General features: G+C 40.1%; 2 long non-coding RNA genes across 3 annotated transcripts in view; both read left to right on the top strand.

Annotated features, from left to right (window-relative positions):
- The window catches only part of LOC103793803 (uncharacterized), a 129,921-nt gene extending 113,699 nt beyond the window's left edge, over positions 1–16,222 (top strand). For both annotated transcript variants that reach the window (XR_013518947.1, XR_013518945.1), the window contains one exon: positions 14,191–16,222. This is a non-coding gene — a long non-coding RNA (uncharacterized LOC103793803). The remainder of the gene's footprint in view (positions 1–14,190) is intronic.
- Positions 16,223–16,954: 732 nt separating this feature from the next.
- Positions 16,955–26,206, top strand: part of LOC144576661 (uncharacterized) — a 201,101-nt gene continuing 191,849 nt past the window's right edge. The window contains exon 1 of the long non-coding RNA XR_013518949.1: positions 16,955–17,099. This is a non-coding gene — a long non-coding RNA (uncharacterized LOC144576661). The remainder of the gene's footprint in view (positions 17,100–26,206) is intronic.

Below are 26,206 nucleotides of genomic sequence, written 5' to 3'. Positions count from 1 at the left end.
TGGTTTTATAAGGGGCGCTTTCCCTTTTGCTCATTCTTCTCCTTCCTGCTGCTATATGAAGAAAGACATGTTTGTTTCCCCTTCTGCCATTATTGTAAGTTTCTGAGGCCTCCCCAGCCATGCTGAACTATGAGTCAATGAAACCTCTTTTCTTTATAAATTACTCAGTCTCATGTATGTCTTTATCAGCAGGGTGATAATGGACTAGTACAAGCCTGATTTTTAAGTTTCAAAGGAAGGTGCAGATGAAGTCAACATCAATAAGTGGTACATTTTAAGCAACCACATTAACATATTGATGTGATAAACAGCATGCCAAATAAATTAAATAAATTGTTCTCAACTCTCTGAGAGCAACTTGCAACCTTATAATTTTGCGATGTCTAGTAAAGATTTGACTAGAGAGACGTGGAATGCTGTGAAGTCAAAAAAAAAAACAGTTTACAAGAGGAGCAGAACATTTGATGGTGTCCAGCCATCAGGGAAGATAAGATAATAGGTAGTAATAAAATAATTGGTAAGATTATACATAAGAAATAATCATTATTTTTTCTTTTGGAACTACCACAAAACAGATAGTATTGAACTTGCAGGCAGAAGACATACTAGTCTTTTTCATGTTCTAATCTTGTAAATGTTGAATTTAGGCAAGTCACTTAACTTCTTTGAGTTTTCTTTGTTTTCTGTAAAACTGAAAGTGTTGAACTAGATGAGTGGGCTTCAATTGTTTTTAAAATCAGTAAACATTTTATCCCAAATTGTCGAGAATTGCACTATAAAAAGTATTTGGATTTTATATTTTGCAATGGAAATTTTCTTACCTGCAGAGAGAAAAATATACTTTTCAATGAATTTTTCAGTTAATTTTTTTTAAAGAAGATTAAGGCAAATGTAATTCTTGGCCTAAAGATATAGAACCCAAGGCACAGAAAGGTTAGGGACATAAGTTGGCCCACTCACTATCCTGAATCTGTAAATATAACTATACTACTTTATACTCCAGGGTTCATTTTGCCTGCTGAAACTCTCTGAGCATTTTATAAACTTTTAAATAGCTATGTACTTATATAACAGTGAAATCTTAGAGACTTGGTATTAAAAAATAGAAACATATGTGGCTTATGAGTATATCTGCATACTCAGGGATTCATATAAGCTATAAGAACAGCCAACAACTGAGTGTAGATCTACAACATAGAAGAGAAAATGAGCAAATGTTATTTAAAGTTAAGACACTGGGGTTGGTCATTAGAGAAACTGAAATGACCTCCTAGCTTATTCTCAAGGACCTTTATACTGGAAGGTAATAAGATTTTCACACAGGGCCTTCCATGCTCCAAAATGTCTATTCCACTGCAAAACTTACCTAGTTCTTCAAAATAAAGGGCAAATAACATGAGAAAAACTCTGATTTGAAAAGATGGGCCCATACCTTCATTTTCTCAGGCTCTCAGGGAGAAGAACATTAGAATGTTTAGAGCAGAAGAATGACCATAGGCATTAATACACCTCTCCCAAAGCAACCATTTGGAAACCTCAGTTTTGATTGACTACCACTAAAGACCATGCTGCTTCTTTCACATTGTTTTTGAAACAGGACAGATACCAGCTTTATGAAACCAAACACAGAAGAATAATGCTTGTTCTCAAGCCCATTGGAGGAGGATATTTAAGTCATCACAAGTACTATTATAAACAGAAAAATAACATTGGCATCATCATTTGATCTTTGTGCCAAGGGTGAAGTTAATGTCATATGCTTACCCTGATAGATCACTGAAAGTAAGTTTGCACAAAACATACCTAAAAGCAATGGTGTCGTATCTTACTTCTGTTTTCCATTATGACGAGTTGAGCAGCCCACATAAGCATGACTTTCTCCTTGAGGATTGAGAATAGAAGAAGTTAGGAAGCTAAAAAATTAGTTTGAGGTAGAGATATTTTGTTCTTCCTTGAAAAACAAAGAGAGGAACAAACATAAACCCTTTGAGAGGTATCAATATTTTTAGTAGGCAAAGGCTTCTCTTATTCTCCTTATATTAGTCTTTGGCAGCAGGGAAAGAGAGAGAAGAAGCATCAAGTGAAAGGGGTTTCCCCCTATAGCACCAACAGATCTCTTGAGATTTACTCACTACCTACCACAAGAACAGTTTAGGAGAAACTGCCCACATGATTCAATTATCTCCCATTGGGTTCCTCCCACAATACCTGAGGATTATGGGAGTACAATTCAAGATGCGATTTGGGTGGGAACACAGAGACAAACCATTTCATTCTGCCCCAGCCCCTTCCTAATCTCATTTCCTCACATTTTAAAACAAATCATGCCTTCCCAATGGTCCCCCAAAGTCATTTTAACATTAACTCAAAAGTTCACAGTTCAAAGTCTCATCTGAGATAAGGCAAGTCCCTTTCACTTATGAGCCTGTAAAAACAAAAACAAGTTAGTTACTTCCTGGATATAATGGGGTTATGGACACTGGGTAAACACAGTCATTCCAAATGGGAAAATTGGCCAAAACAAAGGGGCTACAGGAGCCCCATGCAAGTCCAAATTCCAGCAGGGTGGTCAAATCTTAAAGCTTCAAAATGATATCTTTTGGCTCCATGTCTCACATTCAGGACACACTGATGCAAGAAGTAGGTCCCCATGGTCTTGGACAGCTCCACTTCTGTGGCTTTGCAGGGTACAGCTCCCTCCCAGCTGCTTTCATGGGCTGGCATTTAGTGTCTGTGGCTTTTCCAGGCATACAGTGCAAGCAGTTGGTCAATCTACCATTCTGGGGTCAAGAGGATGGTGGTCTTCTTCTCACAGCTCTACTTGGCAGTGCCCCAGTAGGGACTCTGGGGGCTCCAAATCCACATTTACCTCCCACCCCACCCCAGAAGAGGTTTTCCATGAGGGCCTCACCCTTGCAGCAAATTTCCGCCTGGGCATCCAGGTGTTTCCATACATCCTCTGAAATCTAGTTGGAGGTTCCCAACCCCCAATTTTGACTTCTGTGCACTCAGAGGCTCAACATCACATGGAAGCTGCCAAGGCTTAGGGGTCATACCCTATGAAGCCAAAGCCTGAGCTCTATGTTGACCTCTTTCAGCCATAGCTGAAGCAGCTGGGACATAGGACACCAAGCCCCTAGGCTGCACAGAGCACAGGGACTCTAGGCCTGGCCCATGAAACCATTTTTTCCTCCTAATCCTCCAGGCCTTTGATGGGAGGGGTTGTCATGAAGACCTCTGACATATCCCAGAGACATTTTCCCCATTGTTTTTGGGATTAACATTCAGCTCCTTATTACTTATGCAAATTTGTTCAGCTGGTTTAATTTCTCCTCCAAAAATAGGATTTTCTTTTCTATCTTATTATCAGGCTACAAATTTTCCAAACTTTTATGCTCTGCTTCTCTTATAAAATCAAATGTATTTAATAACACCCAAGTCACATCTTGAATGCTTTGCTGCTTAGAAATTTCTTCCGCTAGATACCCTGAATCATCTCTCTCAAGTTCAAAGTTCCACAGATCTCTAGGGCAGAGGCAAAATGTCACCAGTTTCTTTACTAAAACATAACAAGTGTCACCTTTGCTCTAGTTTCCAACAAGTTCCTCATCTGCATATGAGACCTGAACCTTATTGTTCATACCACTATCAGCATTTTGGGCAAAGGCATTCAACAAGCCTCTAGGAAGTTCCAAACTTTCCCACATTTTTCTGTCTTCTTCTGAGCCCTCCAAACTGTTTCAACCCTTGCCTGTTTCCCAGTTCCAAAGTTATTTCCACATTTTTGAGTATCTTTTCAGCAGTGCCCCACTCTATAGGTGCCAATTTGTTGTATTAGTTTGTCTTTATGCTGCTGATAAAGATATACTTGAGACTGAAAAGAAAAATAGGTTTAATGGACTTACAGTTTCATATGGCTGGGGAGGCATCAAATCATGGTGGAAAGGCATGGAGGAGCAAGTCATGTCTTACATGGATGTCAGCAGGCATGGAGAGAGAATGATTGCCAAGTGCAAGCGGTGTCCTCTAATAAAACCATTAGATCTTGTGAGACTTATTCTCTACCACAGGAACAGTATGGGAGAAACGGCTCCCATTATTCAATTATCTCCCACCAGGACCCTCCCACAACACATTGAAATTATGGGAGTATACTTCAAGATGAGATTTGGGTGGGAACACAGACCCAAACCATATCATTTGAATCTCATGTGCCTTTCCCAACATCTACATGAACTTATTTCATGCTAATAATATATTAAGAGATGGGTCCTCAGAGGTTAGCCAGATCCAATACTGGCAAATGCTTACTATTCTCAGTCTGGGTGACTGAGAATATTACATTCATTATTGTCTTAGTGAAACTTCTCTACTTGTGGCTTGTTGGTTTGTTGTTCTTTAATATAGAAATTAGTACCGAATTAACTTACATACTTTTCCAGGTTATCCAACTCCCCTTTAACTTGCATTGCACCAGCTCACCCCAAGACAAATAAAAGAGGTATAATGAACTCCCAGGTTGAATCAGCAAAGGTATACATGTATGATTTGCACATGTGAACTTTTTGATTTCATGTTTGCTTCCTGGCCATGTAGAAGCCAAATTTGAGTGAGGAATCATTTATACTTCCATTTGAGACAGCATGAGGAAAAGGAGGTGCTACACAATTTTACTGAGGTGTTGAGAGTGTCAATGGAAGAATGTGTACCTGGGAATTTGTAAGAACCAGTGCTGATCTATCAAAAGCGTTTATAGTTATTCATTATCGAATTGGGTGGAAAGAGTGTTCTTCTGAGAGGCCTTGGTTATTTATTTGAAAACTAATCAGCCTGAATTTGAAAAATCGAGTGCCATTTTATTTCTAGTTGTGGTGAATGTAAACAGATGAATAACATGACTGGCATTGCATTTTACTTATAATATGCATTAAAATAAGACTTCTTCTTGATATTTTGAGGCATTTTGTTATCTAATTCTAAAGTCATAAATTTTATCATTTAAAAAATTTAATTGGTCACATTATTACAAAGGTAGTCTTTAGAAAAAACACCAAATACCACATTGGCATTCAATAAGCTAGGTCTGATAACCAAACTTCTTTAATATGGCTCTCTGTAAACATTGGCAGAGATTAAGAAGTTGTTGGAATTGGAGGAATATCACTGGAGGCTTTGGGAGTTTCTTCTGAAGTCATTCTGAATTAGCAGCTAATGGGGAGCTTTCTTTGATAGTGCTATTATAATTAAATGCAGCTGGATGAAAATCAACCACAAAGGGAACTCGTTTGTTTATCATTACTTCTGACTTTGTTAGCAGATGTTTTCGAGGCACCATAGTAGCCAGCTTAATTTGTCTCTGTGTAATGTGAAGCAGGTAAACTTTGATTAATAAACTGACAAGTACACTCCTTAATTTCTTTTCTGAAGTTTCCTTCTGTGACTCTTACATAGCACATATGTCAAATCCGGAAAGCACACGAATAAACATTCAGTTTCTTTCTATATATGTCAGGCCAGCTGAAATGGAGGTGTCAGTCGGCAGTGAGCTGGCTTGTCAAATGTTCATCTTGAAAGCTGCTGTAGTAGTATCGTATGTAAGTAGGCTAGTGAAAAAGATAAACACATATGGCATATAAGTCCCAGGCTATAGAACAACAGCTCTCTAAGTTGTAATCACTATTGGTTTTCCATAAGGGACTCAATAATTTTCAGTAAATTGGATCCTTTATGAGTCTAAACATTAATTCAGCTATTTAAAAAGGGTAATTTTGACATATCCTTCGTTTATAATAAATGCCTCCTCCACTTCTTGACAGGCAGACTTCCTCACCACCCACTTTGTTCAATATACTCTAACTCCCGCTGCATCTTCAATCAGACTGCACTTTCTACCTGTCTCCCTTTCCAGCATTCCACAGTGTACTTCTCCCATCATTTGAAGAACTCTGAAACATCACCACCCTTCTCCCCTACCAAATCATTTCCACACACCTGGAAATAATGTGTTGTTGTTGTTTTACATTGGCTAAACCACGTTTAATGCAGCATCCACAATTCACACTGCATCCGTCAGTAATACAACAAAATCCTGTGTCCTGTGAGTTTTTGTACCTTTTAAAAAATAGTATTTGCTCAAGATAAAGTTGCACATGTGTCTGTAGGTCCTTTTACTTTTGTGCACATGTGTTACCAGTTTCACATTGTGATGTCTGCATCTGTTTTTAATTGCTATAATGCCTAGCATAGTCCTGAGTACTCCATATGCACTTGAAACTCATATTTTGATGCTCAAATTTTGATTTTTGATGCTATCACATTGGCTATTCAGTTATTTAGTACTTCTGCAAATTTATTCCTAGGCATATGCATTGGAATGTGCATATATATGTCTATATTAATCTTCTCACCTGTTTGCTGCACAGAATTCAACTGGGCTCAAGTTGGCAAAAGATATGAAAAAGAAAAAAATGTGGTGAACTCTGAAGATCTCTATAGATAAGCATGGGGAAATGTAATCTTTGGCACCATACTGCTTTCCTTTCTTTAAAGGTCTAATGGACTTTTAAAAGTGTTCTTCATATAAGCAGAGGGAAATAGGAGGAGTGTGAGCTTTGCGATTTCACAGAGCTGGGTCTGGAAAGCAGAGCTCTTCACCTTCAGCTTCCTTATCTGTAAAATTAGGAACAATAATACCACCTTTTGAGGATTAGAGAGAAAACATCTAAAGACCCTGGTACATTATAGACCCTTCATATATATTTGCTAATATTATTAGAAATAAGTAATATACTATTTTAGTAAACAAGAAAAAAAGTCAAAAATTGTCACTCTTCCCTGGAACAGTATATAAGTGGCCCTCTGTGCTGATCTTCGAGGGTGATGTTCACAGTGTGTATTATCACAACAATTTAGGCACGCCAAATTATTACATGCCAAACTAACTTAAAATGTTGAACAATAGTAAAAAAGTGATTGAAATTCATTAGTGCCTATAGAGTATTTTTTATAAAAAAGAGGACACCTACCTGTGACCAGTTCCCAACTATCAAATGTCATTTGATTAAAAATAATCCATCTCTAGCAGGTCCTCTTCTAATTGGGGAGCTATTCAAGGAAGCTTCATTAAATTCCCACTTTTTGAAATATATTTTGAAATAATTGTCCATATTAGAAGTGTCAGGATAATTAGTTAAATGACAATGTTAGGTTGGTATGTAGTGAGGCCCAAATGTATGTTGGCATCTTTATGCCATTCTACAATATTGGGGAATTTTGTCTGGACTTTTTTTTTTTTAGCCTTTTAAGTTTTTTCTCTAATGGGAATTTGTCTTTACTTTTTTTCTTTTGGGGTGAAGAGAGCAGGGTGAGAGTCATGGTGTTTTAATAGAACTGTAGATTAGCTAATTTTGAAAAAAATGCTTGTTAAGATAATTGCCCTTGAGGAAAATCCCTCACGTTTGAGTAACTATTCTTATTATTTCATCTACTTTGCTGGAGAGAAGAATTACCTGATTTATTAGTCTGTTCTCATGGTGTTATGATGAGATACCTGAGTCTTGGTAATTTATAAAGAAAAGAGGTTTAGTTGACTCACAGTTCTGCATGGCTGGGAAGGCCTCAGGAAACTTACAATCATGGTGGAAAGGGAAGCAAACACATTCTTCTTCACAAAGTGGCAGGGGAGAGAAGTGCTGAGCAAAGGGGGAAAAGCCCCTTATAAAATCATCAGATCTCATGAGAGCTCACTGCCTATCACAAGAACAACAGGATGGGGGTAACCACCCCCATGATTAATTACCTCCCACTGGGTGCCCCTCTTCAACACATGGGGGTTATGGGAACTACAATTCAAGATGAGATTTGAGTGTGGACACAGCCAAATCATATCACATGACAACCTTACAAAGGAGGATACTAGCTGTGATGAAGAAGTATGCCTCACAAACAATGTGACATCTGCTTTCTAAGAAAGTCTGCATGATGACAGGTCAGAGACAAGCATGGTGGTTAATCCATGTTACCCTTCTGCATTTTTTCTCTTAAGATGAGCACACTTGTAGACTATATAAAAATAATATATCCAGTATGCTCTTTATAGAGTGGGGATAAGGAGTCCACAGGGTATTTTCCTTCACTTGAAAATAGCAAGATTAAATCACTTGTGTCTTTTATGGACATCTATTGTGCTAGGGTGTGGCCTTTCTCTGAAATCTAGGGAAATCATGACACATCTTGAAAACATTTACAAATGGTTTCCCATGTTCATTTGGATAGTGTGGGAGAAAATAAGACTCTATGATGTCAGGTAATTTTTGGGTATGATTGCTTAAATAATGCTACTTGAACAGTTGAAGACAAAGTCACTGGATAGTTCCTTGATGAATTATGAGATTAAGTATAGATATTACAGTTTCAGAGACCATGTCATTTTTGTGTTATTTGTTGAGTCGCTCGGTATAGTGTTACTTAGAATGTGCTTAGGGAGGCTTTGCAAGTAAAAGAAGTGGGATATCTAAAAATGTTGGTATAAGGACAGCTGAGGCCAGGCATACAGTAGATTTCAAGGATCTTAGGAAAAGTCATGCTATTTGTAATTAAGAAGAAGGTCTACCCGGCACTACTAAAAGTAGATATCTTATGACCATGATATTTATTGTAATGTCTAAAATATTAGGGGCCACTGGGCATAAATTAAGGAGAATTAGGGTAAGATGAGTAGCAGAGTAGAAGTTGGGGCCTGAAAAGGTGATAGGGGTTCTGTAGAATCTATTTGTTCAATTCAGGCAAATCTGGCTGCAGGATGCTGCTGGAATATGTACAACTCATTCTTTGTGTTCAAGAGTAAAAAAAAGTCTCCAAATGTAAGGAGACCAATACAAAGACATATGTGAGTCGTGCTAGTGGAAATACTTCTGGTGATATGTGTGTCTGCTTTCATGTTTCCAGAAGCCCTGACCGTGACTTCAGTCCTAGCAGCTTATCTCTTAAGCTGTTTCTGGGCCTTCATCCTTTTGCTCTGAGCCTGCAGCACTCCAGGAGACTCAGGCTGCAGTGAATCTGGCAGTGACCTTGTTGATACCTGAGAGTACCACCCCTCTGCTGCTGAATAATCTGTCAAGGGACAGACCCTCCTAAGAACTATATCCTTCTTGCAATTAAAGGGAGAGAGGGAGCTAATTTGAAGGATTGTTTCCTAGACTTTTATCTATTTCTGATATTTTCCCGGCATCTTTTGTGAAAAGTTCTATAGCAAGAGTCTGCAAAAGAAATAGAACAGATGATGGAAACTGATGACTAAAGTCAGCTGTTCCCTAAAAGCAGCAATAATGTCAGAGTGCTAACTGGATAATCTGTTCTGTTTTGGGTTGTCTCTATTTTTCTTCTATCTGAATTGTCACTGGTTGTCTCTTATTTATACTGCAATGAAATGGTTCACAATGTGTGTGTGTGTGGAGACATGTGTGAAAAGTAGCTGTATTGTAATATTTATCATTAAAGAGCTGCCTTTGTTTCATCTTACAAGCATCACATTGATGATTTGAATAATAAAGCTGACTGGCTTGTTCACCGAAGGTTGCTTCCATAATGGAACAAATTTATGTACAGAGGTTCTCGTTTTCTTTATTAGGTAATTGGACAAAATGCTGAGAAACTGCTACTAATTGAGCACTCATTCCAGCTTTTGTCTATATTGAGGCTAGGCAGGTTTTCTGATGTTGGCAAAAGAATTAAATAGCCCCCAAACCTTGCAACAGCTTCTCTTATCCTGATATGTTTTCATTAACTTTAACTGAGTCCCTGGGCTTAAATGTGGTTTATCCCCGAATTTTAACACTCACCTTTTATAAGAATCACATATTGGAGGATGTTTTCATTTTAGGAAAAGAGTGTGATCAAAGACAGGTCATGTGTTTCCTGCTTTAAGGCAGCAGGGGCAAATGGGCAAGGTTCAGATCAAATGTTTTTGCTAGCATGACATTCAATAGGTAACAGTTGCCCTGAAGCAGGGCATGAAAGAGTCAGGGGAAAGAATAATAGAAACTGAAAAACCTTTGAAAATCCATATAATATTAGGTATTTTGAGAATCAGAAGTTGAAAAAAAATTTCATTTATAGAAACGCACAGTAAGGCATAAAATATGCTATTTCAATTGACCCCTTCCTTCCCCCTCCCACTGCTGTTGCTCTGCTTTGGGTCCTAATGGTAGCTGTCATTTAGGGTCACTCACCTAAAGGACTCTGCCTCCACAAGGTCTCACACTTCAATCCCACCTTTCAGAGGACTTTCACATCAATTAACTTGTAGTATATTTCTGTTTCTGTTACTGTTATGTTAAAAAAAATCAACAATTCACCAAATGTAAAATAATAAAGCTCTAACTTGTTGGCATAACATTATTAAAACCTGACCTACTTCAAAGACTTGTTTTCTGATATTTGTTATGCATTCATGTTTCCACCAGGCCGGAGTAACTTCTTGCTCTTCTCAAGCAAACCTCTATGTTTCTTTACTCACCTCTGCATATAGACTCATTCTTTTCCTGAAACCTGCACCCTCCAACTCTTTGTATTTCTATCAGCTGAGATTCTACCTACCCTTCAAGGCAAACTGTAGGGTGTGGCCTCTGAGATGGCCCCAGTGATCTTACCTCTTAGAATTTATTCTTTGTGTGATCCCTGCTCTTTGTCTGCAAGCTGTACAGAGCGCTCCTTCCTAATATATACTATACATAGTATGGCAAAAGGGATGGATGTCACTCCTGGGATTAGATGACATAAAGACTGTGACTGAGATCTTGTTTATGCGTGCTCTCTTCTTTCTCTCTGAGGGAAGCCAGGTGCCATGTTGGGAGCCATCCTTCAGAAAGGCCTACTTGGCCAGCAATTGAGGGAGGCTTCAAGCCAATGGCCAATGAGAAACTAAGGCCCTCAGGCCAACAGCTTGAGGATAATTGAATCCTGCCAACCACCATATGAGGGACTTAGAAGGAGTTGCTTCCCTGGTGGTGCCTTCAGAGGACATTGCAACCTTGTGAGAAATCTTAGGCCGAGGCATCCAGCTAAGCTGAACCTGGATGTGCACGTGACAGAAGTTGATAATATGACAAATGTTGTTAAAGCCACTGAAGTGTTGGAGTTATCTTTTGTGCAATAATAACTTATACAGCTTTGGTGCCAGGAGTTGGGTTTGAAACCCCTGAAACTTTCTATATTTTTCTATAGTAAGAAGTAATATCTTTTACATGAGTTGAGAGTGCTTGTTTCTTCCCATAATGCATCCTGTGTACCAGTGTTTTGCCACATTTCAAATTCTGCATTCCTTCATTTTCATCTGTAGGCAGCTTTCTCCCTTATAAAATTTCTTGAGGTCAGATCCATATTAGACTGAACTCTTTCCCCACCCCCAGGATAGTTGATGATAGATCTTTTCTTTTTTCTTTCTTTCCTTCTTTTCTTTTCTTTTCTTTTCTTTTCTTTTCTTTCTTTCTTTCTTTCTTTCTTTCTTTCTTTCTTTCTGTCTTTCTTTCTTTCTTTCTTTCTTTCTTTCTTTCTTTCTTTCTGTCTTTCTTTCTTTCTTTTTCTTCTTTCTGTCTTTCTTTCTTTCTTCTATCTTTTCTTTCTTTCTTTCTTCTATCTTTTCTTCTTCTTTTACTTTATTTCTCTTTCTTTCTTTTTTTCTTCTTTTTTGAGATGGAATCTTGCTCTGTTGCCAGGCTGGAGAGCAGTGGCATGATCTCAGCTCACTCCAACTTCTGCCTCTTGGGTTCAAGCAATTCTCCTGCCTCTGCCTCCCAAATAACTGGGACTACAGGTGCACACCACCATGCCCAGCTAATTTTTATATTTTCAATAGAGACTAGGTTTCATCATTTGGCTAGGATGGTCTTGATCTCTTGACCTCGTAATCCCCCACCTCTGCCTGCCAATATGCTGGGATTACAGGTGTGAGCCACTGTGCCTGGCCCAATGATAGATTTTATGTAGTAGGTGCTCAATATATATTTGTTGAATTGAATTCACTGAATATATTTAATGATACTTCAATAAACCAAGATTGATATAAATGAGAACAGTTGGCCAATCATGTCTAAAGTTTTTATAGTTCTTTAGTTTTTGTCAAGAATTAGTGGGTACAAACTCTGCTGATATCTTCTGGGACATCTTACCAAATATTTCGTGATACCTAACATTTCTTTTGTTTCCCCTACTGCTTTTTATTTTTTTATATTTATTTACTTTTTGTTATACTTTAAGTTATGGGATATATTTGCAGAATGTGCAGGTTTATTACATAGGTATATACGTGCCATGATGGTTTGCTGCACCCATCAATGCATTGTCTACATTAGGTATTTCTCCTAATGCTGTCCGTCCCCTAAATCCCCAACCCCCAACAGTCCCTGGTGTATCATGTTCCCCTCTCTGTGCCCATGTGTTCTCATTGTTCAACTCCCACTTATGAGTGAGAGCATGCAGTGTTTGGTTTTCTGTTCTTGCGTTAGTTTGCTGAGAATGATGATTTCTGCAAAGGACATGAACTCATCTTTTTAATGGCTGCATAGTATTCCATGGTGTATATGTGCCACCTTTTCTTCATCCAGCCTATCACTGATAGGCATTTGTGTTTGTTTCAAGTCTTGTTATTGTGAACAGTGCCACAATAAACATATGTGTACATGTGTCCTTGTAGTAGAATGATTTATAATTCTTTGGGTATATACCCAGTAATGGGATTGCTGGGTCAAATGATATTTCTAGTTTCAGATCCTTGAGGAATTGCCACACTGTCTTTCACCATGGTTGAACTAATTTATACTCCCACCAACAGTGTAGAAGCATTCCTATTTCTCCACATCCTCTCCAGCATCTGTTGTTTCCTGACTTTTTAATGATCGCCATTCTAACTGGCATGAGATGGATACCTAACATTATTTCTTATTTTGGGAGGAAGTGAGTTAAAGGAAAAACATGATTTTAATGACCTTTCTATAGATTTAAATAATATTTTCCAAGGTTAAAATTTGATGAATCTTGAATTTTGTTATATAGTAGCAACTACTGGCGTATCATAATTGTGAGAGTGTCTTAGGCTGAAACATAATAGCCACCTGAGTAACTTCCAGAACACATTTCTCTTTAGGAGTTCTGTTTTCTTTACTAAATGGTACAGTGTGGACATTGGCTGGCTACCCTATATAGTCATTGAGAAATCACAAATTCTTTGGTAATTTGGTACTGCCATACAGTAAAAAGAGAGATAGCTTTGGATTGAAATTAAATTTTGGCCTAACAACTGATTTGCTCTTTGACCTGGGTCAAGCTACTTAATCTCTCTATTTCATTTATGTTTAATGGAACAATAAACCTCAGATTATGGGTTCTGAGAAATATTTAAAATTATAGATATAGTTTACTATGGCATATGACAATTAGAAATCATTAAGTAAATGGTAGCCGAGTACTAGGCTTTCAAGTTAATAATATCAAATAATTTCCTTCATTTGTAATTTATATTCTCATGGAATTCATGGCATTTCTTCTCCTGCCTTTTGGTTAAGCTGACATGTAGACTGAGGAAAATCTCTGTCATCATATCTATGATTTTACAACCTTCATAGTTAAAAATGCATTTAATCTTCCCCTTTGGTCTTTAATTCAACAAATATTATTGGGTTTCTATAAGAATGAAGGGACCCAGTACTATCATTTCTCTGAATTCCTGGTATGTTTAATTACTTGAAGCAGTCACTCAGTATGTGCCATCTACTAGGCTTTACTCTTAGATATCAGTTAGGGTGGAGGAAGATTGGCTATAAACAGTCACTTTGTACCTATAAAATCTTGATTCAGTTTCCTGCTCCTTCCCTTGCTAGCTATGTGAGATTGGGTGAGTTGCTTAATTTGATTAATTACCAGTTTCTTTAACTGCAAAATGGGGAAATAATGGTACTTCAAGAAGCTGCTGTCTTGGGTAGATATAATCAGTGTGACACACTGAGCATATTGTCTGGCATAGTGTTCAGCGATATTTAGCTAGAATACAAGTATCTTACGCAGATATCCAGTTTTACCAGTTTCACATATTTAAAATAACATATATACATATGCACCATAAATTTCAAATCTCCTTACAAGTGTAGGTGGTTATTTTTAGTAGTATTTAGGATGGTGACTTTTTCTAATTCACAGGTCTAAGAAAGAAGCTGTATAATCAATAGATCAATGAAGATTGGCTGTTGCATATGATAACATGTTGATAAGACACCAAGCAAACCTCACTGAGAACTGAACAAGATAATTTCTTAAGGTATGAGTCAGCCAATAAAATACTCAATTACCCTCTTGGCCAATGAGTGCTACCTTCTCATATCGTTTGCTTGGCCAATGAGTGCTACCCTCCCAAAGCGTTTGCTTTGTTTATTCATTCATGGCCTCTTGTTATGCCAATGACATTCAATATTGCCACCTAAGAGCTTTTGATTTCCAACAAAGAGTTTGATTATTTTCTAAAGGACAAACAAACAAAAGATCCATTTTATGGTTAAAGTGTATATCAGACATTAGAGCAGAGCAAGAGATCTAGCCTCAGATGGACAGGAGGATCATGATATTGGCCTATTCACTTCCCATTAGGGAAAATATAATGTATGCTAAGACACTGTAAAGATATAATTCCACAGATCTTTGTGGCATGTTGATTTTATTTTATTGTTTGTTTATTTAAGAGATGAGATCTCCCTCTGCTGCCCAGGCTGGAGTGCAGAGGCAAAATCATGGCTCACTGCAGCCTTGTACTCCTGGGCTTAAGCTATCTTCTCCCCTCATCCTCCCTCGTAGCTGAGATTACAGGTGTGTACCACCATGCTTAGCCATGCTAATTTTAGATATGACAGCCATGGAGATGCACAGTTCAGATCTCTTTCAGGAAAATCTACTTCCTGGAGCAGATGTCTAGCAGCCAGCTAGTTCTTCTGTGAACTTCTAGGCCACACTTCTCATGGCTGCTTTCTGAATGTCTGAGATGGTAAGGGAATTAGTGTCAGCCTGCTCCTGTAAGACTCATAACTCCTCCCTTTAGCCTGCCTGAGGATTTCTCAGAACTGCACCATGGTCTGATGTCCTTCCTTCCCAAATCTTCTATTTTTCTATCTTTTTACAGGCATCAGACCAGACTTATGATCTGAAAGCTGTTTCTGCCTATTCTTGTTCCCATCCCTTTTACCCATAGAAAAGTTTAACTCCCCTGATCTCATATGTCAAACCCTGTTTGGCATCTGCTTCTCAAAAAAGTCTGTGCTGACACAGTTGGTAATAGTTAACCATATTGAAAATACAGCTCAATTCAGAAAAGATGCCATACTGGCCCAATATGGCTCTATTCTACTCCATGCCCTTATGTCTAGGAATCCAGGCCCTTGCATGGAACAGAATATGCCTGTAGTGTCTGTGGTGGAAGAACTTATACATTTACAAAGGAAGGAAAATGAACTTCTCACATTTCTTAATATCATCATGTACCCTTTCATATGCCCAATTCAGACTTTTAATTTATATATACATATTTATTTAATATGAATATATGTTTGCATATACTAATTCTCTGATTAGCCTATTATCTCCCTGAAGATAGTAGCTGTATCCAATTTGTATCAGTTTCGTACTTTCATCTCTGACATTAAATGTCTCCTTCCAGGTGAGGTGGTTCATCCCTGTAATCCCAGTACTTTGGGAGGCTGAGGCAGGTGGATCACCTGAGGTCAGGGATTCAAGACCAGCCTGGCCAACATGGCAAGAACCCATCTCTACTAAAAACACAAAAATTAGCTAAGCACAGTGGCAGGCTCCTGTAATCCCAGGTACTAGGGAGGCTGAGCATCAGAATTGCTTGAATCCAAGAGGTAGAGGTTGCAGTGAGCTGAGATTGCACCACTGCACTCCAGCCTGGGCAACACAGTGAGACCCCATCTCAAAATAAAATAAAATAAAACATAATAAATGTCTTCAATACATGTCAAATAATATATACAAAATTAATAATTCCATAATGGATATAAGAATGATCTTTGAACATTCTGACTTTGGTTTAAATCCCAGGTGTGCTGCATCTTAAGTGACACCTTGGCCATGTTACTTTTAACCTTTTTGAGCCTCAGATTTTTTCATTGGTACAGTGAGTTTTATGTAGATAAAATGAGAAATGGTTGTGAATTTACAGTTTTTTATGTATAATTAACCACCTATACATGGTATTGAGTTAATAAACCTTATAGAAAATTAGTATTATTTCTAGACATTAAAAGTTCTCCCATAAGTATAGTGAACAAATTTAGCAAATACAAATTTATTTAAATAACTTTAGAATTACAACTTTTAGGAACATTAAATTAATCTCTGTACTGGACTCTGCCCTCTAGGTGCTTAATTTATATTGTTATCCTACTAAAATAATATTAAAAGGAATTAGCATAGTCTTGGATTATTTCAAAATACAAAAAAAGATATAAGAAGGCTGTGTTCTCAGTTGAGTTTCTATAATATCAACATACATTTTTATAAAGTCTTGCTTTTCTTAATAGTCTTTATAGGCTTGAGTTAACCTGAGTGAGGAGCACACAGTAATTTTCCCAAGGTCTGTGACTGTTACGAATAAGGAGACAGAGCTTTTCCTTGGCTTACCTATCCCCATATCTTATCTTCTCAAGGCTGTGCCTTTCTGCCTTCCAAGGCTACAACTGGCTGATTGGACTGTTATCCATGCTGATATGTTAAAGGATAAGATTGAAGGCAGTTCCCAAGGTCTTTGTTGACTTACAGGGTAACAATGACCTCCAGAAGAGGAGGACCTTGCTTTTGTTTTCTAACCAAAATATCCTAGGTAGCAAGAATTTTAACTCATGTAAGAGGAAACCCTTGGGGAATGTATTTGGGGTGTGCAACTACTTTTGTTAGCCCTGAATCATAGCAGAAGCAGCCACCTCTTCTAGTCACAACAGGGTGAGACTGAAGTTTCTAACCTGATGATATCAAAGCATTTAATATTTCTAGGAAGCATCCAAACTCCTACAGAAAACTGGGGCTTTTGATAACTGGATCAAAAGGTATGTGTGATTTCTGCCAAATAGCCAGTCCTCTATTCAGCAATAGTGAAATATGTTCTTCCTTAGTATCTAATCTTTTATTTTTTCTGGTATATAAAGCTGAATTATCAAAGAATTAATTAGGATGTCAATGAGTGATAAGCCATAGTAAGGAAAATTCTGATTTGGGGGTCTTAAGCACACCATGTAAACATTTTGACAGCTGAGTAAAACACCAAACAAAGAGAAGATGTTCCAGTATGTTCCGTGCATGGACACAGAATGAAACATTAAACCACAGCAAACAGAAATGATGAAGTTCTCTGTTAACACATAGTTTTTAACAGCAACTACTAACAAGTTATTTCTGTTAGCTAACCTAACTACTTTATGGTACAGTCCAGGACAATTTTTCTTGTTTCAATATATTTTAAAATACTTTTGATTTATAGCAGAAAGCATTTTCATGATCTTTTTCCAGCTGCTTTTAATTCGCTACTAGAATCTCTCTGCCTTTCAATGATCTAATTCCTCTCACAGAGCTGTTTTTCTCTGCTTCACCTTATAACCCTAGATTAACTTGTAGCTTTGCTTTCTAATATGGAAATGTTCATATGCATATGCTTGATAACTCTAAGCATTCTGCCCAAACAACCATCAAACCTTGATGATGTAAACTCCTAGATATTTTAAAATTTTGCCTGTATTTCTCCATAAGTAAAATCATTGCCCTAGAACATACCTCTGTCACTCTTACCCAAGACAGTGGTATTTTTGAGATTTTTGTCAGTATCTCTATTGATAAACGTGTATAAATGAACTGCTGTATTAATTTACTATTTATTTATTGAGATGAGGTCTCACACTGTCACCCAAGCTTGAGTGCAATGGTGTGATCTCTGCTCATTGCAACCTTTGTCTCCCAAGCCTCGAATGATCCTCCTACCTCAGCCTCCCAAGTAGCTGGGACTACTGGCAGGGCTCACCACAACCAGCTACTGTTTTGTGTTTTTGGTAGAGATGGGGTTTGTCCATGTTGCCCAGGGTGGTCTTGAGTTCCTGAGCTCAGACAATCCACCTGTTTTGGCCTCCCAAAGTGCTGGGATTACAGGCATGAGCTGCCATACCTGGCCTGCTGTATTAATTGGTTGTGTATATTAAAAAAGACATGGCAAAAGTTGAGAATTTTTGAAAGATGATATTTAACTAACTAGGAAGAGAATTTCAATTCCTTTTCTCTCCAAGTGAATTGCTTCTATTCCCCTTGGGAGAAATATATCCTATGCATCCTCTGAGGCAATAAAATATAATACTATTGCCTCAGATACGATAATAATATTTAACTGTTTGGAAAACTCTGCCCCTACCGCAAAAGCTCTCTCTCTCTTTCCCTCCCCCACAAAGAGGCTCCCTTATCTCTCACTTTACATACCGGCCATAGCCCTCCCGCCGCCCAGCTTCCCGTCGCCCAGCTTCCCGCCCAGCAGTTCAAACTGACCAACAGTTGCCCACCACCTCGGCTTTTGGCTTCCCCACCCCCAGCCCTTCAGCCCCCTATAAAACAACCCTGCCCCTCTGAGCAGGGCGGCCATTTTTCCTTTTCATCCCGGCTGGCCTGCCCGGAGGCTCTTTCCTCTCAATAAAGCCTGAACTTAAGGAATTTCCTCTAGCCTGCGGTCCGGTTTCTTTCCCAATGAGCCCAGTCTTCCCGCAGAGGGTAGGTCGGACAAATGGTGCCGAAACCCGGGACGGGAGCTGAGGCCGTTGGCCCGGCCACGGCCCCCCTCCCCGACCTACCCAACACTGGCCCTGCCACCTCCACGTTCCGATTAAGGTAAGCCAAGTTTTTCTTGCTTTGCCTTCCCCCGCTTCCCGTCTCCTCTTCCTACGGCATGGTGCAGTTGCTCCCTCTCTGGCGTTCCGCACGGACTCCTTGCCTAGTCTCGGCCGAGCCAAGGTAGTCTTCCGTTCCGGCTCCAGGAGCCTTCTGAGGGACAGCCGCCAGACAGGGGACGCCCCTCTGACCGCTTCCCTTTCCGTACTTAATTGTACTCCGGGGAATTTGCAACGAACGGGGACGCCTTTTGGTTGCATCTGCCCATCCGCGCCGGAGAGTCTGTAGCTGCGCCTGCCATGGGAAATTCGGAGTCCAAAATACCTCTGAGCACCCCCCTCGGGTGCTTGCTGCGAAATTTTACCAAATTGGGATATTCCCAAACCCTCAGAAAGAAAAAGCTTATTTTCCTGTCCCACGTGGCTTGGCCCCAATACAAACTCAGTAACCAGTCACATTGGCCCCCGACTGGCACTTTTGATTTCAACACCCTCCGAGATCTCGACGATTTTTGTCGCCGCATGGGCAAGGACAATGAAATTCCTTACGTCCAGGCTTTTTGGGACCTCCGTACCCACCCCGACCTATGTTCTTCCTGCTCCACCTACCAAATCCTCTTATCTCGAACCCCCCGTAAATCTTCCTCCACTACCTCTCCCCCTCCCTACTCCTCACCGGAGGATCTGCCTGAACATCTGTCCTCTCCTGCCAATCTCAGCAACCACTCGCCATCAACCACACGCCCTTCCCCCACTCCCTCTGCACCTCCTACCTCAGAGGCCATGCCTCGCTCTCCCTCTACTCCCTCTGTGCCCCCTCCCTCAGAGGCCGCACTTCCTCTTGCCTCTCCGGTGGCAGCCCACACCCACTCCCACCAGCCAGCTATCCTGGCCCCACTCCGAGAAGTAGCAGGCGCAGAAGGTTTAATCAGGGTCCATGTTCCTTTCTCACTCCAAGACCTGTCCCAAATTGAGAAACGTTTAGGATCCTTCTCAGCCAACCCGTCCACCTATATTAAAGAATTCCAATACCTCACTCAAACATAAGAAGCCCTAGTCCGGTACACTCGACTAGATCCAGCCTCCCAAAATGGGGCCACTGTATTAGCCTCCCATTTTATCTCCCAATCAGCACCCGACATAAGAAAGAAACTAAAGAAAGCAGAAGAGGGGCCAGAGACTCCCATCCAAGACCTGGTAAAAATGGCCTTTAAAGTATTCAATGCCAGGGAAGATGCGGCTGAGGCTGCCCGCCAAACTCGCATGAAGCAGAAGGCTGCCCTCCAGACCCAAGCCCTAGTGGCGGCTCTAAGGCCGGCAGGGAACCAGAAGCCCAAGGCCGAAACCCATGCCCCTCCAGGGGCATGTTTCAAATGTGGAAAGGAAGGACACTGGTCCCGAGCCTGTCCACAACCACAGCCACCAACTAAGCCTTGCCCTATCTGTCGGCTCCCGGGACACTGGAAGTCAGACTGCCCCAGCTTCCCCAGGGTGCCGGTTCCTCAAAACAGACACACTGGCATTACGCAGCCGGCGGTCACCCTCAGTAGGGAGGAGCCTGCTTGCCAGGAGCCGACCTCCGAGGGAGCTCCGTTCCCCAGTCTACTAGGGCTGCTAGACGACTAGCGGGGCCCTGGCTTTCCGACTCCGGTTACCCTCGCCGAGCCTAGGGTCACAAGACATGGGGGCTACCTACTCCGCACTTCCTTCTTATTCTGGCCATCTCACCCCTTCCCAGGTCTTAGTCATGGGAATCGATGGGACCCCGAGTATCCCCTACCAAACCCCACCACTCATGTGCTCATATAACTCTACTCCATTTACCCACTCTTTTTAGTAATCCCCACCTGCCCAGTTCCCCTTCTGGGGTGAGACATCCTTTCAAAGCTGAAGGCCGTCATAACCTTCCCCACCGCCAGCCCACACAGCCTTTTTCTCCTAGCCCTCAATACTCTGCCTCAGAACTCCAGACCCTCCAGTCTACCCCCGGGGTACAGTTCAAGGATGACTGGGCCTTCAAGCATAACCTCCTCATCCTCCCTGAAAAGCAAAGGTACCAGATAATCCAAGACATCCATAATTCACTCCACATTGGGCCTAAAGCCTTATACCAGTTCCTCCACCCACTTTTTCACCCCCACCGCCTCCTCAATACCATACAGGAAGTCCAGTCCTCATGTACTGTCTGCGTGAAAACTAATTCCCAGAGTTCCTGTCATCCCCGGCGCCAGCTTCATCAGCTACGCAGGTTCCTACCTGGCCAAGACTGGCAAATTGATTTCACCCATATGCCAAAGCACAAACAGTACCGGTATCTGCTAACCATTGTTGACACTTTTTCAGGCTGGATTGAAGCTTGAGTCACCATCCACCAGATGCTGCTCCAACCCCACCCTGAACGAGTGCAAGAAACAGACCTCTCCCCAAACCTCCAGGCTCCTTAGGAAAAGAAACCTCTTCAGAACCCCCCATCGACCCTTGTCAGCAGGAAGTAGCCAGAGAGACAACCGACGCCCCTGACCCCCTCTTTTTCTTTTCTTTAAGGAGTCGGGAATGTTTGGAAAACTCTGCCCCTACCGCAAAAGCTCTCTCTCTCTTTCCCTCCCCCACAAAGAGGCTCCCTTATCTCTCACTTTACATACCGGCCATAGCCCTCCCGCCGCCCAGCTTCCCACCGCCCAGCTTCCCGCCCAGCAGTTCAAACTGACCAACAGTTGCCCACCACCTCGGCTTTTGGCTTCCCCACCCCCAGCCCTTCAGCCCCCTATAAAACAACCCTGCCCCTCTGAGCAGGGTGGCCATTTTTCCTTTTCGTCCCGGCTGGCCTGCCCGGAGGCTCTTTCCTCTCAATAAAGCCTGAACTTAAGGAATTTCCTCTAGCCTGCGGTCCGGTTTCTTTCCCAATGAGCCCAGTCTTCCCGCAGAGGGTAGGTCGGACATTAACTAATTTCCTTTCCTTTTAATTTGTTTCCTTAAATTCATCTGCACTTAGCTGCCAAGGTGATTTCATCATGTATAAATGGAGAATTCAATGTAGGGTATCTTTATCAATGTATATACTGGCATGTCCAAATTCTACTTATTCAGAATTCTTTGTGTTAGAATAAGAATTATTTTGCATTAGCAGCTTTGCTTTGCCAGCTCTCATTTTCTGCCTCCTATGGAGTTTATTAGATTTTAGAAGAGTAGCTATAAGTGAGAGCACCTTTATATGATTTGTAATTTTTTTTTTTTTGAGATAAAGTTTTGCTGTTGTAACCCAGACTGAAGTGCAATGGAACAATCTCAGCTCACCGCAACCTCCATCTACTGGGTTCAAGCAATTCTCCTGCCTCAGCCTCCCGAGTAGCTGGGACTACAGGTGTGCACCACCATGCCCAGCTAATTTTTGTATTTTTAGTAGAGACGGGGTTTCATCTTGTTGACCAGGATGGTCTTGACCTCTTGACCTCGTGATCCACCTGCCTCAGCCTCCCAAAGTGCTGGGATTATAGGAGTGAGCCACCACGCCTGGCTGATTTGTAATTTTTAAATTATATGGTGTATGTTCCTCTGGGTAGGGATAATATTCATTCAGTGAGTGGTTTCATTGCACACTTACAAAATGTCATTGATCTTGATCTCAAGAGGTTTTCTTTTTTTTAATTTGTCCACTCATTTAACTACAAGAGAACTTTATGTTTTTGTCTGGCTCTGAGTTACTGTCTAGCATCCTTTCATTTTAACTTGAAGGATTCCCTTTAGTATTTATTGTAGGATTGGTCTAGTGATAATGAACTCTCTCAGCTTTTGTGTATCTGGAATTATTTTAATTTCTCTCTCACTTTTGAAGAACAGTTTGCCATATATAGAATTCTTGGTTCACAACTTTTTTTCAACACTTGAAATATATCATCTCATTGCCCTCTTGCATGTGAGGTTTCTGCTGAGAAATGTGCTAATAGTCTTATTGAGGATCACTTTTATGTGATGAATTATTTTTGTCTTGCTGCTTTCAAGGTTTTCTCTTTGTCATTGTGTTTTGAAATAGGATACATTTTTTTTGTGTGGTCTCCCTAAATTATCCTACTTGGAGTTCACTGAAATTCTTACGTTTGCATATCGATATTTTTCTACAAATTTTGGAAGTTTTTGTCCTTCATTTCTTTAAAGAAACTTTCTTTCCCTTTCTTCGCCTTCTGGAATTCCATAACTTACTTATTGGGTAGCTTGGGGATGTCCCATAAGTCCTTTGGCTCTATGTACTTTTCTTCATCTTTGTTATTTTTCTTTTCACAATCAGGCTTGATTATCTCAAATGACATGTCTTTGCATGCAGTAATCCTTTCTTTTGCCTATTTCAGCTTATTGTTGAACCCCTCTCATGAATCTTTCAATTCAGTTATTCCATCCTAAAGATCCAGAATTATTGTTTGGCGTTATAAAAATATGTAATTTCTGTCTTATTGTTTTTATTATCATTTTTATTATCATTCAAATATCATTTTCCTGATTCCCTTTAGTTATTTTCTGGTGTTTTCCCTTACATGTTTCAACATGTTTAAGGTATTTTTAAAAGGTGTTTTTCTAGTAAGTCTGAAGCCTGTGTTTCTTCAGGGGCAGTTTCTGAAGGTTTAGTTTGATCCTTCAAGTGAACCATATGTTCCTGTTTCTTTGTGGGCCTTGTGATCTTTTATAGAAATTTGAGCATTTGAGAAAACATTCACTTCTCCCAGTGTTTGCAGACTGACTCCATGTTGAGGGAAAGACTTCACTAATAAGCTCAGGGTGAAGACTAAAAATCTTCTTAGGCATTTTCTTGACATGCATTTTCTTTGGGCATGTGTGAGTGCTTTCCTCCCAATTTCCCAGTATACGTAGATGGTTTAAAATGTCTTAATTTCACAAGGAGTCTTATCTTTGCTGCTTCTTAGGGCTTTAACTGTTCGATTATATTCTCTTGTGCTTAATCTCTTGCACCCAGGCATCTATGGGTCTGTAATCCTCTTGTAGTTTTCACAAGTCATGCCCACTACTTTCCACAGTCTTTCCCAGTTTGAGATCGGAGCCACTTTTGTCTGTCTGAGCTCTGAGTTGTGTGACACATAGACTAGGCCTTCAGGTAGTCCACAGACTGATAAGAAAATGAAAAAATTGGCCCACCCTGTTCTCTTTAGTTCATGAAAGGGACCTGGAGACTGACCAGACTCCTGCTTCCCCTAAACTGTATGGGGCAAGGGTAAGTAAAAATGCATGAAATTTCCCACCATTGTAACTTTTTCATGGTTATTTGCTTTGATTGTTATAGATCTTTCATTGATTTTCAGAGCTCCTATGGAGTTATTTCAGTCAGTTTCTGGTTATTTGTTAAGTGTTTCCATGAAATAATGAAGGCCCGGAGGTTCCTAGTCTGCCATCTTGCTGATGTTTCTGCTTTCAGAATTAAATAAAATAGCATAATAGATACTTCCTTGGCATGTCACTGGTCTGGTTTTTCTGGCTTCTACTGGTATAGCTGCTCCCTTGATCCTGAATGTCTTTTTAACCACTGTATGGCTGACTTCTTTGCTGTAAATTTTGATCCTGACTGAGTGAGGATTCAATAACTTCCTTCCATGCTTCACTCCTCTAAGAGAAAATTTCAGGACAATTAACTCTGGGAAGCTCCTCTCCTTTGACAAGAGTCTGTCTTGAGGCCGTTTTATTTATCTTTATGAGAAATGGAGAATGATGAACCTGCTCAAGCAGAAATCCACCTGCTTCAGAGAATTCTTCCCTCGGTTTATCTCTTTGTTTCAGTGGTGATGTGGGGGGTCAAGTGGGAGGAGTTGGGTAGATTGTGAGGTTGGGGGAGGAATTGCAGGAACAGAATAGGAAACAGGTCCAAGCAGTCTTTAGCTGAAAGTTTTAGGGATGGGGAATTGAGAAGAGTAGTAGGGAAAAAGAAAAGGTGAGCAAAGTTACTGATTTACATGCAAAGTAATGTTATTTCCCCTATTCCCATCTCATCTTAATATATAAAATAATCTGCTGTACCAAAATTACTGGACATTACTATGACATTGCTATGACTAGTACTGAAAATGACTATAAATATTAGTATGACTGAACATTTCCAATACTAGATCGCTAGTATCTAATTTATATTTATATTCCAAGCATCCATCAGTGTAATCAAGCACATAATTGTTGCTGAATACATTTTATACTGATGCAACAATTACCTGGTCTTAAAATAGTAATTCTGAATGTAGATCTTGTAAAAAACTAGAAAACTTTTTATTCCCAAATAATGTCACATGAGTTGTCCATACAAAATATGAGAACTACTTAAAGTTAAAGCATATATGAAAATATTTAATCATACATATTTTTAGCTCTGTGAAGTCTTAAAGGAGGTTATGCAGATAATGAATACAATTTTTTTCCATGATATAAAATTTTCTTTTCTTTTTTTTTTTTTTTTTTGAGACAGTGTTTCGCTCGTTACCCAGGCTGGAGTGCAATGGCGCGATCTCGGCTCACTGCAACCTCCGCCTCCTGGGTTCAGGCAATTCTCCTGCCTCAGCCTCCCGAGTAGCTGGGATTACAGGCACGCGCCACCATGCCCAGCTAATTTTTCATATTTTTAGTAGAGACGGGGTTTCACCTTGTTGACCAGGATGGTCTCGATCTGTTGACCTCGTGATCCACCCGCCTCGGCCTCCCAAAGTGCTGGGATTACAGGCTTGAGAAAATTTTCTAATTCTTCTATTTTCTTTCTCTTTTTCTCAACCAATCAACTGGTCGTATTCATGATGTGTTGTTTGCCTAGGATTTTGCAAACTGCTATAAGACATATTTTAAGATGTCATAGTTTCTGGTTTTAGAAGAGCAATACAATACACTTGCTATCCTCTTTCCACGCTCATTTGGCATTGAGTTTACTTCTTCTGTGTGGGACTTTCTTTTTCATCCTTCTGCCTGATTTTATTTCAGCTCTTTCTGAGTGAGCTATGGAAGGAGTTGGAACAATAACCTAATTTAATTTTCTTTTTGAGAAATAGTGTCGTATATGGGAATACACCTTGAACTTGGCAGCAGATCTGAATTCCAGGCTTCACTCGCTTTACTAATAAGCCATTGTTTAAAGAAATTAAAGTCTTCATTTCCTCATCTAGAAAATGAGGATCGTCATAGTGGCCTTACATAACGAACAGGATTTCCTTGGGGGAGGTGGAGAGGTCCATATGGGGCATGTGAGAAGCTGCTAGAGGATTATAAATTATTCTATTATAAAGGTGCATGCACACGTATGTTTACTGAGGCACTGTTAA

Source organism: Callithrix jacchus, chromosome 6 (genome assembly GCF_049354715.1).
Source record: "Callithrix jacchus isolate 240 chromosome 6, calJac240_pri, whole genome shotgun sequence".
NCBI lineage: Eukaryota > Metazoa > Chordata > Mammalia > Primates > Cebidae > Callithrix > Callithrix jacchus.
The sequence above is the reverse complement of the archived record's forward strand: the minus strand, read 5'-3'. Positions and strand labels throughout refer to the sequence as shown.